Source organism: Mastigoproctus giganteus, chromosome 8, assembly GCF_048544385.1.
Source record: "Mastigoproctus giganteus isolate SK-2022 chromosome 8, ASM4854438v1, whole genome shotgun sequence".
In the NCBI taxonomy this organism is placed as follows: Eukaryota; Metazoa; Arthropoda; class Arachnida; order Uropygi; family Thelyphonidae; genus Mastigoproctus; species Mastigoproctus giganteus.
The window spans coordinates 160,604,439-160,623,738 of NC_143582.1; positions in this window are offsets into that span (position 1 = coordinate 160,604,439).

Genomic DNA, 19,300 nt, shown 5'->3' on the forward strand with positions numbered 1-19,300 from the left:
TAATTTCCTAAATATTTCTTATTCTCAGCTAACGTCCCAAAAATGGGACGTACTTTTTTTCTGTAACCAGGGGGTTTTTTGAACAAAATTTTTTTACAATGTCTTCATTTGAATGCTTTTAGCTGATATTAAGCGAGAAAATGGCGTTTTTCTTTTAAATTCAATTATGGCTGGTAATAGGTTAAGTGTAGTGTCATGTACCGTTGTTCATCTGGCCATTTGGCCATTGTACCCCCCCCCATTGGGGCCCGCCGTTGCTCACACTTGTCCCCCGTGGAGGTAGCCAGGTAACCAGTATTTTAAGTAAGTGCTCTGGCAGGTTCTGCCACCTAGTTTCATGAGATTTCAGTGGCGAGGACCTAAAAAAAAACGCGGTAGGACTGAGCGCTGAAAGAGTTAAGAGGTCGAGAGGAATACTTGTTCAATGGAATTTGAAAGTTTTAAATTTAGACTGTGTGGGGCTTAAGCTATGAAAGTGAACAGAGTAGGGGTAGACTGAAGGAAACAGGGGGGAGGAAAAGGGGGAGGAAACAGGGTCGATAGAGGAGGATGCGTTGTGGGACCCGGGGGGCGGGGAGGGGAGACAGTGAAACCATCTTTCCCCCCCAGGGAAGTGGCAAGAAAGTACCGTGCAAGAGAGCACAGGTATAGGATCACCTATGGCATTGGCAGCGGAGCTGCGTTGATGTCAAGTCCGTGGTAGTTCTATTTATTGGTTGTTCATTGCCAATAGTTCTCGACGGCTAGGGTTGTCGGTCACTCCTGAGATGTCCCGTCCTTGCAGTACAGGCTGTTGAGGTGGCGGTTAGCAGTCTGTCATCAAGTTTTCAGTTGCTGAGTGCTGAGGATCACTTACTGTCGTGTTCCTGTCCAAGGTAGGTTGTTGTATGGTGGTGGACAGAAGAGTATCCTTTTCCTAGCACGCAGTGCTATGGGTCGCTCGTGGGATCGTCCATGGTAGTTCTAATCATTGAGTCTCATCAAGGGTAGTTGTGGTCACAACAGGTTTGTAAGTAGTGGTAGGTAGTTTTAGTGGCAGTTTTGACGCTTCTAAGGTTGCGGATAGGTCCGTCTCCTGATGAAGAGGTCCTAAGCATCTTGTGCGAATACTTTATAGTCGTTCTCCTCCATAAGGATTAGGTGTTCCTGGTTTCTTGGTGAGTGTTGGAGCTGGATCACCAGGCGGCAGCGAAGGTCGTCATACAAGCTGCAGTTGTACATTAGGTGTTCCCATGATTTGGGTTCACTACAGAAGCAAAGGGGGGTTTTCACTGAGCCAAAACCCCGCTAGTTTTTCCCTGATAGTACCATGCCCTGTAAGTAAATATGTGACTAGGAGTCCCGGTGCAAGCTAGCTTTGATGCTTGGGATACGTCATCTGTATGTTGGGTAGGAATTTTTTTGTGATTGCCCCCTCCGTTGTGGCTTCCCAGCATGTCTGCCACGAGTTTTGGAGATGCTCGTGACAGTAAGGCTCGATAAGGTATCTTTTCTCCAGTTTTGGGTCATTTGCAGGAGTTGCCCTGAAATCTAGAAAGTTGGTTTCCCGGCCTCTGGAGAGGCAGAAGAGCAGCCCTCGATGGAAAATCTCCAGGTCTATGGGGAGGGGGCCCCCGTCCAGAACCTGGAGTGCATGGGTGTTCACAGTGTTACAGGCTCCTGAAGTTGCTAGAAGCATGTAACCTTGGATTGTTTCAAGCTTTGCTCTCTTTACAGCAGTGGTGGCCTTCCTGAACCAAACCCCCACTGCATAGGTGATGATGGGTAAGAAGGCAGCCTTTTAGAAAAGTTCCAGCGTCCTATTTTTGCGTAAGTAAAGCGAAGTGTAAAGTGTGTTTAGGGTCAAACGGCACCAGGGGTTTCCCCTATCTCCGCATAGTTTACATTGTGGTGTCATATAATCGCATAGGAACCCATAACCGGAAACGTAACCGTAAGTCGGTACACGGCGCTGTTCATCAATTCGCGAGAAGGAAAATTTCTGGTTTACTCATTCAAGCAGTAGTCGCCGCACGAAGAGCATATATGCATCGATATATGAACTGTGAGCTGGCAGACATGCACCTAGTATATGGATTAGCAGAGGGCCCACACGGTGTGCGCCCCCATGCGACACAACATCGCTTCGCAATAAATGTGTGGGCAGGTATGGTCGGTGACTGCTTAGTCGGCCCATACCTGTTACCATCCCGCATGAACTCCGCTAAATATCGGATCTTTCTTGAACAAGTTCTACCAGGGTTACTTGACGATGTTCCAGCAAATGTGAGACGCAACGTTTGATTTCAACATGACGGGGACCCTGCCCATTATGGAAGGTGTGTACTTGACCATTTGAACAGGCGTTTTGGGCGTCGATGGATTGGCCGTGGTGGACCCGTTGCCTGGCCCCCACGCTCACCTGATTTATCGAGCCTTGATTTCTTTCTGTGGGGGGAGCCCTCAAATCTGACGTGTATGAATTGCCTGTGGAGACGGAAATAGATCTCGTGGCGAGACTCGTCTGTGCTGCTGCTACTGTCAAAGAAACTCCAGGTGTGTTCGGCCGTGTCCGCCATCCATGCTGCGTCGGTGTCACGCATGCATCGCGTCTCATGGTGGAACCTTCGAGCATCTGTTGTAACATCATGAAATGCATCCATCTCGTACTCCATTGTTAATATTATGTCAAATAAATGTTTGCCACTAATTATTGTCTTGTGTCATTTCTGCTTCTTGTGCCTCTGCTACTACTTTCCTGTTACGTTTCCGGTTATGGGTTCCTATGCGATTCACATTCCTTTAGATGTTACCTACCTCCCCTAAACATTTGTACCAATATTTTTGAGACACCCTATATATTTTTTTTCTTCACTTACTCATTCATCTTTTTTATCACACACCGGGGGGGGGGAGAGATGCAATGGTGTGTAATGTAAATTTAATACTAATTCATAATAGTTAAGTAAGTAAGAATATAAATGATTGAAACTGGGGTTGAAACTTAACTGTAACATTTATGGTTTGTGTTCTTTTTCTCACACAGTTACACTCATTCATCCTTCTGGCATTCATTTCATTTGTTCGACTCTTGCTTTCTGCACTGCAGTTTCTCCGGGCTCGGTGGGACCACACTTTCCCCATACACAGCACTAGCAGGTAAGCTAGGCAGTACGCATTGCTTCTCTGGCCTGTCTCCGCCAGGTTAGCCAGAGCTTTCTGGACTGACACCGAGTTAATAATAAAAAAAAAAAGATAGGAAAAATAAGAAGAAAAAAAAAGTTAAAAAAAAAAAAAAAAAAGCTAGACAGTACGCATTGCTTCTCTGGCCGATCTCCGCCGGGTTAGTCAGAGCTTTCTGGACTGGCACCGAGTTAATAATAAAAAAAAAAGATAGCGTAATGGGGGAACAGTACAAGAAAGGGTGGATAAAAGAGACAGGTATGAAGAGTCACGGTCCATGGAAATGAGTGTAGGGGTAAGAGTACATGAAGGTAAGTGTCCAAATCCAGAGTCAGGTGTGAAATCTAGGTCTTGTTTAAGTGTGTAGTCCGATTACAGTCTCATCCTGAAAAAAGGTGTGAGAGAGCTAATTACTTTGAAGAGGTATATAATTTCAAGTCAGTGTTTTCCTTTGTTCTTTTATAGGGGAGGTTCGGCGTTGTTGCGATCTTATGTCTGCAGATGTTTCCTTTTAGCGAATAGGTCCTGGGCAAACTGAGAAAAGGCACGATATTGCTGCTCATCATTAACTAGGAGGTGTTCATAACCTCTCGGTATTTGCTGGATTCTGGTGAAGAATATTGGTCTTATGTCTTCATAGAGCGGACGGTCGCAGCAGAGGTGCTCCCAAGTTCCATTGAGCCTGCACCGGCAGCGAGGATCCTGTACTATACTCCATTGAGGCGAGTCTTTTATTGATTGAACCATGGCCCATGTTAAAGAATATAGCGTACAGACCCGGACTAAACCGTGGAGGAGGCTTGGGTTAGAGCTGGGCAACATTTGGTAAGAATTTTTCCATAATGGGGCCTTTGGTTGTCTCTATCCGTCTGTTTTACCAGATTTAGATTAGTTGGTTTGCTATTCTTTCTCGTTCCTATTTGACATTTTTAGCTGGTCAGTGGTGATTTCCAGGATGGATGCAGGGAATCCCTTAGAGAGGCGATAATGTAGACTCCGTCTAATGACCTTCAGATCCAAGGGGAGAACGCCTGCCAGGACTTAGAGATCGTTAGTGGTACAGCAAGCATATGTAGTAGCTAGGAGGATACTGTGCTGTATAGTGATGAGTTTCCGTTGATTCTTTGCCAGAGTGGTTCGCGGATACCAGAATCCGGCACAGTATGTTATGGTGGGAAGAAAAATGGCCCTGTATAGTAAGGCAAGAATGCGACGTTTTAAGCCCCAGTCACTGTTAATCCTTACGACCATGACTGTGTACTTTCTTACATAGATATGCCAAGTGGGGAAAGAACGTGAGCTTAGAATCCAGGATAACTCCGAGTTACTTGATTTCTACTTGAAGTTTGGTCGTTCTGCCCGCTGACTTAATATGTGGAGGCCTGGTGGTTTTAAGTGTTTCCTTGAGGAGGATGGAGGTTGTCATCTCCGGGGAGATACGGAGTTTATGCAGGTTAGAGCGTTCCTCAAGAATTTGTATAGTCTTCATAGTCATGTTCCTAGTTGTTTCCAATACTGCCCTGGAATCTCCAGGGATGATGATATGATGAGATTACCTGCGAAAGTCTGGGCTGCGGCAGGCTACAATTTAAGATTGAGAAACTCGTCCATGACCACGTTCCAGAAGAATGGGCCAAGGTAGAAGGCTATTCTTCTATTGAATAGCCTCTGTAGACAGTGCGGGATGCCCGATGATAAGCGTTTGTGACAGTGCTTTTCGTGTTACTCAGGTAATCCTGGAAGCATGCATACAGGTTGGCAGGGGCGCGGGCCTGCCGGAAGCGTCTCATGATGCTTGGCCACCACAGCTGATCAAACGCCCTACCGAAGTCGACAGCAATCACCAGGACATACTCTGAGGTGGTATTGGTGGTTGCTATAATAAGTCTTAAGAGAGAGCGTTTTTGGGACAGTTATATTTATTCTATTTAGACGCACACCACTTTTTTTTTAACAATCCCCATTACATTCTCAGTCGCCGCATAGTTTGTACTGGTGACCAGTGTAAACTATGTGGAAAAATATATAATTTTTTTTTTAATATTAAAACATTCAAGACACAACAATTCAATATGTACAGCACATTCTCATTCAATCTTCATTCATGCATCATTCATACCAGTACGGAGACTAGGGTTACCTGTGGAGGAACCTCCTTGTGATTTCCCCTTTGTCAGACTGATCCCACCTGTCCTGCGATAGTTGGTATAGACAGGTCAGTATTCTCTTCCTCTTCTGTTTTGGGTCAGCTGTTAGGTTGATATTTATTCCTAAGATCTCTGCAGGAACTTGTCTTCTGAGTCTGTAATTCAGACCTCTCCTTATTACTTCCTAATCTAGTGGCAGTGCATCAGCCACGACCTTCATAGCAGGAGTGGTATCAGTGCGGTATGCCACAGTTATTGTGAATAGAATGACATGCTGGATGGATCCTAGTTTGGCTTTGTTGTTGACAAGCAACATCCTGAGAAACCATGTAATAACTGAGAGGAAGATGACCTTGTAAACAGGTGCAGAAGCTTCCTTTTAAACTTCCAGGCATTTCTCCTGATTCTGGCTACCATGCCAGCATACTTCTCACTTGTTTTATCAACATATGCAAGATGAGGGAAGAAGGTCAGTTTGGAATTAAAAGTTACACCGAGGTATTTTAATTCTGTTGTCAGGACTATTGTTTTATCAGCAATCTTTATCTGGGGAGCTCTTCGTATATCCAATTTACCTTTTAAAAGTAGAGATTTAAGTTTAATATAGATTCAGTCTTTGTGCTAGAAATAACCAGTTTATGGGTTTTTGTCCAGTCTTGGAAGAAGAGTCACGGCGATGTTTGTTCCAAGACTCTTCTGGTGTTCTTCTAATATCACAAAGTATATTCTTTCATCTTCTCAACCTTCAACCCCATGCATGGTACACTGGTGTGCAAAATTTAAGGGCAAGTCAGGTTTTTTACCTGTAGCTTCTCATAGGAGTGGCCTGGATATGGGAAAAGCATACCAAAGGAACCTCGTGAGGTACAGAAATGATGACATGATCAACACCGACACAACAACGGAAACAAAACGGTAGAGGGACTTTATTCAAAAATGACAACATAGCACTGGCTGCCATGATACAGATGCATCACTGCCAAAGATGGAACAAAGGGAAGAGGTGGTCCTCAGTAGGAAATATGGCCACTCCTAATGTCAATGCAGGTTTTGCACCGCCTCTCCATACTTAGAACAATGTTGTTCATAAGTTCTTGCGGTAATATCGTCCATTCCTCTGTCAGCGCCATCTTCAGATGGTGAACATTTTCTGGTGTGTGTGGACGTGCCGCTAGGCGTCTCCCCAGAGTGTTCCATATGTGTTCGATGGGATTTAAATCGCTGGAGCGGGCAGGCCAATCCATACGAACAATGTCCTCACTTTCCAAAAGCATATCAATAGGTCAATGGCACCTCGGAATAGACGCACATGGGGAAGGATTAACTCAGTACAGTAGCGTGCACCGGTTACAGTATCGCCTTCCAGTATCTGGAGTTGTGTACGTCAATCCAAGATAATGCCTCCCCAGAGGAGAATACCTCGACCGCCATATCGATCTCTTCCAGTGATGTTTGCGGGGTGATACCGTGTGCCAACCTCTCTCTCCAGATTAGTTGACGTCCAGAATCGCTGCTGAGACTAAATCTACTCTCATCATTAAAGAGTATCTTAAATAAAGATTTTGTGGTTGCAACCTTTAGATATAGTGTTGGTCCTTAAGTTTTGCACACCAGTGTATAAGTTATAATACCTTTCGTGTTTGGAGTTTCATAAAAAAAAAAAAAAAAAAAAACTGTAAAGTTTTAGTTAATTCTTGCGAAGAATTATGACGACATCGGTGTTAAGGTAAAAGTTGTAATCAGGGTCGATAAAAGAGTTCAGAAAGTCAGGGTGCAAGAATTAATGTTGCGAATACTCGGTCCTCCTTGCTGGAACTAAGGGTTCTTAATATTTATTTCGATTTGGGCCCTTTTTTGCAATGGGTGAGGGGTGGTCGGATGCGTTGCACCTTTGCAATTCAGTAAGGACCATCCCTGATTGTAGTCATTGTTAATGTTTTTTGTGAATACATTTGCAACCATATACATTCACTCGCAATAAAATGCTATGGTTGGTGCTATTATTATTATTATTTTATTTTTATTTTATTTTTCAGTAACTGCATGAGTGAGATAACTGAATTATATATTATTAAACTACAAACAGATAGATATCTAAAGGTATAATAATCATTTGGTCCATTAATTTTTAATATATTTTTCTACAATGTTAAGCTGAAAGATACTGGGTATTCTATATTTTTGCACTCCACTGTGTGGGAAATGTAGTAGTTAGTAGAAGATAAAACAAATTAAAAAGTAAGATGGAATTGCAGCAAAGTTAAAATTACAGTTCCTGGATCTGTTTAGTTTTTCAAAAATACTGACCAAATGAAAAGGAAATGAAATCTGAGTATTCTGAAAGGGAGATTATTATTATTATTCAATTTATTAAGCTTGATTTCACCCCCTGTACAGCTGGTTGGCTAGAAGGGTGATTATACATTAACATGTGTATGTACAAATATTCTAGTACACGGTACCAGTATACCTGTGTAGTACTACTATATGGTATAGTGTTTAGCCCTACAGTGATCCCAACTCTCAATATTCAATTGTTTGGCTACATATGAAAATATAACACACACACACACACACACACACACACACACACACACACACACACACACACACACACACAATTTTAAGATATTGGCAGTTTTCCTAGACACGAAGCGGATTTTCCAAAAGTCTGCTCCTCCCACATTCTGAGAACACTGAAATTGTAGTAGTACCACATCTTTATAGTAGTAAACTTTTAAAAATCATACTTAACTAATTTAACTAAACTTTTAAAAATCTACTCAAAAATATTAGCGATAATCACCATCTCGAATACTACTCCGTGGCTCATTTATACCACGTTTTTCTTAAGAAGACGATCGTTCTTTGTATTTATGTGGCTGACTGTTGGACAGATGCCAGACAGTAAGGGAGGACATTGCTCAAAGAAGAGTCATAATAATGATCCTGTGTTCTTCCATCCTTCTCTCTTTAGTTATACTATCTGTAGGAACTAACATTTGCTGTGGTAGAAGCAGAGTGCGAAAGAGATTCACACTATCAAGTAAATAGTTTGCAGTGGCAATTTACATTTTATACAAAAGATTAATAACAGTGAACATCAGTTAATTCCGTCTGAATGGAATATATTGTGCTGTGATTTTAATGCTTGTCGCAAGACAACTAGTATTTTTTATTACTGGAGAAAGAAAACTTACTGAGCTACAAAAGTAAACGGATGTGGTTAGTATCCTCTCCACTTCTTATAAAGAGCAATGGGTCTCTGTGGATTAATTAACGATGAATGCAACCCGAATGGTTTGGGATTCTATTTCCGTAGATGACTGTTGACTGAAGAAACTTCCGTATTTTTTTTTTTTTTTTTTTTTTTTAAATAACATGCTATAATATTTTTAAGCTTTTTTTTTTTTTTTTTAAGCTGCGAATCCTTGGAGAAGTTTCACCATTTATGTGAATTCTCTCCCAGTGAAAACTGCTGTACTTTTTGTCATTACAGATTACAAATAAAATGTATACATATTTTAACTCTTAAGTAATAAAATTTGAAAAACGCTTATTAAAACGTTATAGTTGTAATCAGGTAGTTGCTGTAAAATGTATGGTTTGCAGGTGCATAATTCATATTATTCACAGTTGTGGATCTTCGATTTAGAACTCCCCATGATGTGTTAGGTCAATCTGAGGCGATGGTATTAGGATTTGTAACAAGAAACTCAGTTTTTTTTACTCCAAAAAAAAAAAAAAAAAAAGACGAGTCAAGTCAACCTTAACAACACATAAAACTTATAAACAGTGTAATTACTAGTGTAAAAGGCCAGGTCTGTTCAGAACGCAACGCTATAAAGAGGGCGCTGTCAAGTTTAACCGTATTCACTGGAAGTACGTAGAAGTATATACTAGTATAGGATTGAGAATGTATTGTATGGTTGCAAGTTGTATCGAGTTTGCAGCAATAATTCTGAGAAGCTTAAGAATTGAAGGGATTAGTTGATGTAATGTTCTTTTTTAATATCTTACAAGTGACATTATTCTTATTATTATGTTTTTTTCACCATGGGTTCACTCCTTGTACTGGTGGTATGCTAGGAGGGTATGTATAATTTAGCATACATATTATATAAATTCTCAAGATATTTAAAATATTAATGATATTAAATACATTGAAATAGAAATACTGTAAAATCCGCCACTCTAAATTCGGAATTATTTAAACTACGGCACATTTTATAATCTGGAAATATTAAGACGGCAATTCGGCACTCGTATCAACCATCGCATTTGTCTTTAAGAATCCATGCAAAAAAAAAAAAAAAAGAGTGAAACTTCTTTCGTTATAAGATGCTTGCAAGTCTATCTTGTCCTTTAATCGGTTTTTTTGGCCAGCAAGATTTAAACTACACAGATGTTTTTTTTATTATTATTATATTAGTTATATTATATCAATTACCCGTAATTGATTATATAAAGCCGTATTTTGACTGTAAATTGCGTGTGCTCTCTGGTGGATTTGCCTGTTTGGCTGGACGAAAAACCCCCAGTCCTGGGAAAAAAGCCTTGCTATCTATGCCTGAGACCGACTAACTCAGCCACGGAGTGAAAAAAGCCCATTAAAGTTCCTCGCGTCATCGACGGGATTGGAACCCGGGCCTTTTCCACCCGGTGTGGGGAGAATGGTCACGATACCACTGTGCTACCGCGCAGACAAAACTGTACCGATAAGTGTAAAGAATATTGATGTCAAATGGCACCAGGGGTTTCCCAATCTCCATGTTGCTTTCATTGTAGGTGTAACAGTTCACTGTAAACTCCACAGATTTAAAAGTGTATGGATTTTGTAATTGTACTGTTACTTGTCGTTGTTCTCTGGCCATTTAGCCGCTAGACCCCGGCTAGAGCCCAACGTTGTCCATACAATGCCTCGTAGAGACAGACCAGGTACCAAGTAATTTTAAGTTTACACTCTGGCAGGTCTTCCCACATAATTTCCCGAGCTATCAGTGGCAAGGACCTAAAAAAAAAAATAAAAAATAAAAAAAAATTAATAATAAAGAAAAAAAAAAATAATAGTATTGGAAAGTAGTCGCTTGAAAGGTTAGGCCGAGAGGGGTTTTCGTATGCAGTTGGAATTTTGACAATTTTTAAAAATTTTGACATTGTGTGGGGTGTTCGTTGGTGTCAGGCAGAGTAGGGGGGGAGACTGAAGACAGGGAGGAAAGTCAGAAATGTGGAGTCAATAGGGTAGGCGACCCCAGGTCATTCCGTTTCATTCCATTTTTATTTGCATACAATTTTATGCACATTCTCAAAATATATATACAATATTTATATACAGTAAAAATAAATCAGCAAAATAAACACAGCTCCTCTAAGACATTCCTTTCTTCATTAAGGAACAAGTCCAAGAACGTAAGTGGTGTATGTGTGTGTTTTACCTGTATCGAGGGTGGTTCTTAGGCCTAAGCCCATCTCCACCTGGTATGTCTGTGTTGGTGCAGAAACTCTGCAGAGCTTTATATATTAGTGTATGGTGTGTCGTTTGTGTCAGTCCATCTCGCCACCAGGGAGCAGCCAAGGCAGCTCCCTGGTGGCGATAGGCAGCCTTTGCCTTGCGCCCACCCCAGGCAGCCGCTGCCCGGTGCCCACCCCCAGGCACAAAAAATAATAAATTTTCTGTTTATACTCCGAGATGACCAAACGGTCAGAGGAGTTCACAATATGGACAGAATACAAGAAACAGCGCCGTATTCAGCAGTCACGGGCTTGAATCCCGGTCACTCAAGGCACGTATACTTATTCACCCACGCGAATGACCACTTGGCTACGGCCAGGAGCCAGGCCTGAGTCTACTATCACTTTAGTGCCTTGTGCACGGGTCCCGCACCCACTGGAGAGAGTGCAATAGCGGTGGGTGCCAGCAATCCTGCTTCCAGGTTACCCAAACCTGGAAGCCAGCAAAAAAAAAAAAAAAAACTAGTGGAAAAATTTTCCAAGACTCAGTAGATACGAGCCAATTTGACAAACTCCAATAAACTTAGCGAAGTAAATATTTCAGTGGGGCATACGCATGCCCCACCAAAAGGGGAGGGGGTGGCAAGGTTTGTTTGTTATTTGGTTTTTAGGAGCATTAGCAACTAAGGCCATATTGCTCCAGAATATGCGGTGGTCATTCCCTGACCTTTCCGCATCCTCCATATTTGGTTGTGACGGGCTCGAACCCCGGTCTAATCAAGAAGCCTGTGCTACTCACTGCTGCTCCTTCCCACCTGGCTACGGAGGTGCAGGGGTGGCAAGGAGGTATAGGTATAGGTATGTTGAGGGTCTGACAGCCCCGGGGATTTCTCCCATCTCCGCGTATGTTCTATGTATCGAGTGACAGTACCCTGTCTATGCCAGAGGTTTAAAAATAATGTATGGGTCATGTGGTATGTAGTTTGCCGTGCGCATTTTTCATCTGGCCTATTGGCGTTACCATACCTAGCGACAGGGACGCTGGCCGGGTGTACCAAGAGACTAATTTTACTCTAGCAGGTTCTGCCACTTACTTTCCTGGAATTTTGGTGACTAGGGCCTAAAATAAAGGTTGGAGCTATTGCGGTTGATTTAAGTAAAATTGCATTTAGAAAGCGCTGCGTGGGGTTTTACGCTGAAAGAACTACTGTATTTCTAGAGAGCTGAAAGGGTTGGGCAAAATTTGATGTGATTTAAATTTGGACATGTTGTAGTTATTTGGTTTTTAGGAGCATTAGCAACTAAGGCCATATTGCTCCGGAGATATGCGGTGGTCATTCCCTGACCTTTCCGCATCCTCCGTATTTGGTGGTCACGGGCTTGAACCCCGGTTTAATGAAGAAGCGTGTGCTTCGCACTGCTGCTCCTGCCCACCTGGCTACGGAGGCGCATTTGGACATGTGGGGAAGTCACTGTACAAGAGAAAGTGATGAGAGAGAGGGTGAAGACGGGGCGATGAAATAGGAAGAAGAGGGGTCAAATAGGAAGGTTACCCCCATTTTCAGTGGGGCATGCCTATGCCCCACGAGAGTGAAAATATGGAGAGGAGTGAAGAAGAGCGAATACTCCCCTCCCCGAAGAAAAAAAAAACCCGCACAAGGGAGTGCAGTTTTGGGTCGCCAGTAGGCCATAAAAATCACCCTAAAGTCTTTTCTTTCTGTGGTATGGTGAGTTTTTTTTCTTGTTTGATCTCCTGCATTCTTTCTAGTCGGGTTGCCTTTGGTGTATTTCTATCATTGTTTTCCTTCTAGAAAATAGATCCTAGGCATATTGACTGAGTGCCTTGTAGTCCTCTTGAGTGTCTAACAGTCTGGGTTCTTGGTTGTGTGGTATATATTGGATTGCCGTTATTAGGTATAGTTGTAGATCATCATACAGATCGCACTCAAACATTGTCTCCAGGACTCCGGGTTGCCACAGGGACAGTCTGCGTTATTTATGATGCCAAGTTGATGAAGTTTAGGAGTGGAGGACCGTCACCTCCTTCCCTCGCACGGGGTTAGGTGTGGAGTGTGGGGGCCAAGCAAAGGTGCTGACTGAGATCTCCAATAAGGCATAAATGCAGTGTAATTGCATTTAGTCAGTTTATTTGATCGTCGTATCTGGGACAGTGTCCGGACCGTCGTTTATAAGTGTCCAATCCTTGTATTTGTCATTCATGTGATGAGATTCCCGTCCGAGAGTAATTAGTCCGAACAGCTGGGTATCAGTGCATGCTTTTTGGTTTAGTCTTGTTATTCATGTGCAGGGCACCAACAGATTTTGATTGATTCCAGTGGTCCTTACTGTGAAGTTGCCATCCTTCATCTGTCTACTTTTTAAGAGTGTCGTTGTATCTTTGATCCTATTCTTTCATCCTGGAAGGGTAAGAAGTCAGAAGGGTTGTTGGTAGCGTGTCGCTAGTTAGTTGGAGTTGAATCGCTGGCGTAGTTGAGGCTAGCTATTTATTACTGTTGATGTGTCGTGTGGTCTACTTTTCAGTTCAGGTGGTTTTATTTTTATAGCAGACGCTGTAGCAGAGGCGGCAGTAGAGTCCTGCGTCTCGTAAAGCGGTCCTGGCAAATCTGGAAAAGGTGTTATAAGTTTCCATTGATTCCAGGAGGTGGTGTTCCTGTTCCTTATGGTTAAAATGTATCCTCGAAATGAGCAGGCAGTGTAAATCCTCAAAGAGCGGACAGGAATACATGAGCTGTTACCAGGATTCCAGGAGCCCGCAGGAGCAGAGTGGGTTGTCTGTTAATCCAAAGGTGATTAGTTTCCCCCTGATAGCACCATGCCCTGTCAGGAGGTATGTTTTGAATAGCCCCGGGGAGAACCAGGGTGGCGAGTTCGGGAAGGTTTCCTGGATGTCTGGTAGGAATTTTCTTGTGATGGCTTCCTTACAGGAGGCAGTCCAGCGTTGTTGCTAGACCTGCTGCAGTGGAGCGATGAGTCAGCGTTTTCAGCTGGGCGGTCCAGTGTATGGTTAACAAAGTGATTGATCTTTCTTTGGTAAGATTACACAGCATGCCACAGCGGATAGCTTTCAGATCCAGGGGGAGAACTCCAGCTAAGACCTGGATGGCATGTGTACTAATCGTGTAGCAGGCCCAGGTAATAGTTAGCAGGGTAGATCGTTGAACAGTCTTCAGTGTTCTGTGGTTAGCTGCGTTAGTAGCTCTTCGGAACCATGTAGGTGCAGTGTACGTGATTACTGGTAGCCGCTTTGTAAAAGAGGGATAGGGTTCTGTTTTTAAGTCCCAAGTCTCTTCTTGCTACTCTGGTCACCCAGTGCCGTGTACTTTTTGATTTTCTTTTGCAGGTTGATAAGGCGTGGTTGATATAACCACAAATATCTTGGGTTATACCGGTCAAGGTATAACCAAGTATTTTTTGTGCAACTAGTTTAACAGTCCTGTTTTGTATCTTTATCTGGGGTCATCTGTTTAGCTGGAGAATACCCTTCAGTAGGACGGAGCATGTCTTGGTCGGCGACATTTCTAGGATGCTATCTGCCAACAGCTCTGCTGTTGGCAGATAGCATCAGAACTAGATCATCTGCATAGGCTGCGGTTTTTTACTTCTCCCAGATCAAGATTCAAGAAGTCATCAATCACTACATTCCACAGAAGGAGGCCCAATAAGGAGCCCTGAGGGCAGACTCTGTGGATTTGTCTGGTTACACGGCAGTAGGGTGCTTTCACCATATCGTTTCTTTGAGTGAGGTACTGCCTGATACAGTTATAGAGATTTCCCGATAGGTTTGCTTGTCTGAGTCTGCCAAGGCTACTTGGCCACCAGATGGTGTCAAACGCCCTGGCAAAGTCGACTGAGAGTAGAAGGAAGTATTTTTGATCACAGTCACTGGTGGCATTTGTAATGCTTTCTAGAGCATCTATGATTTATTTTCCCTTTCTGAAGCCAAATTGGCTATCCGAAGACAATCCTGCAGAGTTAAGTGTCATTCTATCCTTTGGCAGAGGAGATAGAATGACAATATTGGGGGGACAGTTGACGCTAAGGGAACCCTTAAAGAGCATTTGTTTAGTTTTGGGGATAGAGATCTCCAATTTATGAATCCGGCACCAACTATGAAGGTCCGATAAAATGTCATTGGCACGTTCTTCCAACTGGAGCCTGGAATCACCAGAAATCAGAACAACCAGATCGTCGGCATATGCCACTTTAGTAACAAAATCATGTTCAGAATTGAGCCACCCATCAAGGACCATATTCCAGCACACGGACCCAAGAACGGGTCCCTGAGGGCAGTCACGAGCAACCGGTCTCCGAACAGTACACAGGCCAGAGGAGACAACAATGCACCTATCAGAAAAATAATCCATGATCAACCGGTAAAGAGGGATAAACCCTCAGCCTCCTGGAACCTTGCCAGGACACTTTGCCACCAAATAGTGTCAAAGGCCCCTTTGAAGTTTACAAGGAGGCCGAGGACATATTTAGAATGACAGTCGGAGTCTGCACACATGGCATGCTTGATAGCATCAACCGTAGAGCGGCCTTTACAAAAACCCAGGGGCTCACATCTGTGAGTATGGGCTTGGCACACCCAGGGTCCTGAGCTGGATATCATCATTCTTCTCTTTCCTTGGTGATTCCCTTCTACTTTTGCTCTCTCTCTCTCTCTCTCTCTCTCTCTCTCTCTCTCTCTCTCTCTCTCTCTCTCTCCTCACTCCTCTCTCTCTCTCTCTCTCTTCTCTCTCTCTCTCTCTGCTCTCTCAGTCAGGGTAACTTGGGAATTTTTTTGGCTGGTGCAGCATAAGCCTCAGGCTTCCTTGCATCATATAGCTAATAATAATAATAATAAAACCGAACTGGTAAGAAGACCGTAGGCCTTTCCCAAGATAAGTCAAAAATCTAGAGACAATAAGCTTCTCCAACACGTTGCCAAGTACCGGAAGAAGCGCAATGGGTCTGTAAGAGAAGGCAAAGTTTGCAGGCTTTTCAGGGTTCTTGATCAAAATTTTTAGGTTAGCCTGCTTCCACGAACGGGGAAACCGATCAACCACAAGAATTTATTAAAGAGATCAACAAGAACCGGAGGACAGAACTTCCAGAAATGCTTTAAAACTGACACTTCCATTAAATCCAGGCCAGGACACTTTCCATCTCGCATAGTAGAGATAGCCGAATCAATTTCAGCAGTGGACAATTGATCTTCAGAACAATTACCAACATAAGTCAGATGTTGCAATCTGAGCACAGTTTGAGCATCACTTTCAGGAATAGAGGAATCCTGCCTGATTAACTCGTCAAGTATTACATTCATGGAATCAGATCAAGCAAAGGATTCCTGACCGTCAGAATTAAGAACAGTAGAGAAAATTTCACCCGGGTGAACCTTCTCCGCAACCAACTTGTAGACAAGGCCCCGGGGATCCAGGTTAACAGATTGCTCTAAAGACTCCCAGGAGGCACGCTTCTCTCTATAGATGCAATTAAAATAAGTACGTCTAGCGTCCTTATAAGGTTTATAGAGACGTTGAGTCTCAATAACCGGTCTATGAGACCTTCTAGCTCTTTGAAAAGAGCGCCGCGCACTGTTCATATTACATCTCAAAACGGATAAATTAGCCGACCCCCAGGGCCAAATTAGGACGTGTATTACTCCTAGCAAAAATCGAGCTACATACAGCAGACAGCAAACTCATAATCTGATTTAACTGAACAGACAAATTCCAATCAGCAAGGTGAGAAATAACATTAAGTGGAAAATATTCCAACAACTTATTAAAATCGTGCCAGTTTGCATTTTTGGTCTTAAAGCGAGGCAAATCATAATTCAGCAAAACATCTCGTGGATTCTTAGCAAAACTAAGTTCAAAATAAATACGATTGTGGTCACTGCCCGTCCACCCATCAAAAACCTTCCAGTTTACAATATTTTGTCCAAAAGCACAATTACAAAAAGTAATGTCAATACTTGATTGACCTGAGGCAGAAACAAACGGAGGAGGATTATCAGGGGAGTTCCATATGGTAAGAATTTTGGTCAGAATGAATTCCTCCGGGATATCTCCTTTAGGATTCGAAGCCGCACAATGCCAGAGAGTAGAAGAGGCATTAGCGTCAGCCATGAAGAAATTCTCTTACCAGCAAGTTTATTGAGAACCATCTCAACATAATTTATATAGGGATCTATTGACGAGACTGAGAACATTGGAAGTAAATAGAAACAAAAGAAAATTTGCCCAAAGCAACCCTCCAAACACGCGCAGACTGCATGAGTGGAACATAATTCATTAACTCTAGTTATGGTAATTACAGGATCCACCACAACCAGGGCTGCCCAAACCCTGGCCACAGAACGATCTCCAACACCAGAAACATGAGTGTTGGACTGTACAACCCTACAACAGAGGGGGAGACCTTTTGCGTTGCCCTTGTAGGCGTAAAGTTCTTGAAGACCAAGAATATGGAATTTTTTTTCTCAGAAATATATTTAACTAAATCATTTGGAACCGAAATAGACCGTTGGCAGTTAAGCTGAGCAACTTTAATAGAATCACTTTCCTTATTACCGGGAACACTATTGAACATATCTGGTATGAGATCTTGTAGCTTCTTGAGCACGGATATATTCCGGGCAATTTTTGGTCACGGAAAGAATGGTCTGCCTTGTGTTTCCTTAAACGACAATTTACACAAACAAAAGGGGGAAATCAATGTTTGGACAAGCGTCAAGTTGATGCCCCTGCTGACCACAGTGGCCACAAGAAAACTCAGTCTGAAAGCAATTCTTGGCGGAATGTCCATAGCCCAGACATTCATAACATCCAGAGGCTATCACGAAATCCCTTATGTTGCGGGCAGACCAGCCCAAATAAATTATACTATCAGACCTCAAAAGTAATTGCCTAAATCTAGGAGGAACCTCAAAAATCCAATGAGACTTGATTTTAAATCTTTTAACTAATTTACTGAATTCCTCATGGTCTATATCAAAATCCTTTTAAGTTTTTCTCATAAAGATCCTCTTGACAAATTAAAGAATTTTTCAAGGTCACCACCACTGGCAGTTTCGATAATAATTCCTTTTTCTCTAATCTTCCTTATTGATTTTATTTTGACACACTTTAATTCTTTCTTAAAATTTTGTGAGACCGCAAGTTTAACTTCCTCACTGGTCTTATAATCATAAGAATCAGAAGGTCTTTCAACTAACATAGTGTGCATAGTGTGCACAGTGTTGGGAGAAAGGTGCCTCCGGTGGTTTCCCACATCTGCGCCATATAAACTCTGTGGAGACAAACAGTATCACTGTGAAAGCCAGAAAATATTTTTGTGTTGTAAATGAAGTATTGTGCTGGGTTCTGTTGGATATCCTGGCTTTTGGCCGCAGGGCCTCTGGTGGGAGCCCACGTTGCCCGCACACACCACTAGGAGGTAGTCAGGCTGCCCATAATTCTCTGGCTAGTCTCCTCCAGGTCGCCTGAGCTTCCTCGAAAGAGACCAAGTAAAAAAAAAAATATATATATATATATAGGGTACAGGATGTACCGGAGAGGGTAAAGGAAAAGAGGTATAGACAGAGCGGCGGAGGATGTAAGGGAAGGCATCCTCCGCAGGTTGAGTGGGAATTCTGCAACCTAAGCGGAAGTGGAAGAAGAGGGCCCTCGAGAGGGTGGGAAGACAATCACGTATCAAGAGAGACACGGATGAAACAATTCAAGCGACCTGAGTGTCGAGGTCAGTAGCTAGAAGTGGTCACAATCCAGGTGAAGATGTTCAGTATATGAGAAAAGGGTGTTGATCAATGTGCATCAGTTCCAGGACGCTATACCAGTGATCTTCTTCTGGTGAAGAGATCATGGGCGAAGGCAGAGAAAGCGTGGTACTGGTCTTCCTCATTGATCAGAAAATGTTCATTTCCTCGAGGCAAGGCATGTATTTTTGATATGAGCAACGTTCGCAGGTCCTCGTAGAGCGGCCAAACATAGAATAGGTGATCCCAGTCTTCGTTTTCACCACAAAGACAGCGAGGGTCATGCACGATGTTCACAGAGGCAAGTTTGTGATTTATGGATCCATGGCCTGTAATCAGGAAAGTGGTATATAACCCTGGGCTGTACCATGCCGGAGCTTTAGGGTAGATCCGGGCTATTTCAGGTAAGAATTTTTTAGTGATGGAACCTTTGGGGGTGGTATTCCGTTTGTTTTGCCAGACGTTTAGAAGGTAGACTGCAAGGCGCTTTTTTTCTTCTTTGATGGTGTTTGCTGGTTTGCAGTGAAATCCAGGATGGTGGTAGGGAGTCCCTTTGCGAGCCGGTAGTGCATGCCTTTGCAAATTATCTGCAGGTCCAGAGGGAGAACTTCTGCCAAGACTTGGAGCGCTGGGTTGCTTACTGTGCAGCAGGAACGGGTGATAGTGAGAAGGATATTACGCTGGATGGAGGTGAGCTTCCTTTGATTACGAAACATGTTTACTCTTTAGTCCCTGAGGAATTAAATTACCATCTGATTTTATGCCCGTGCCGGAA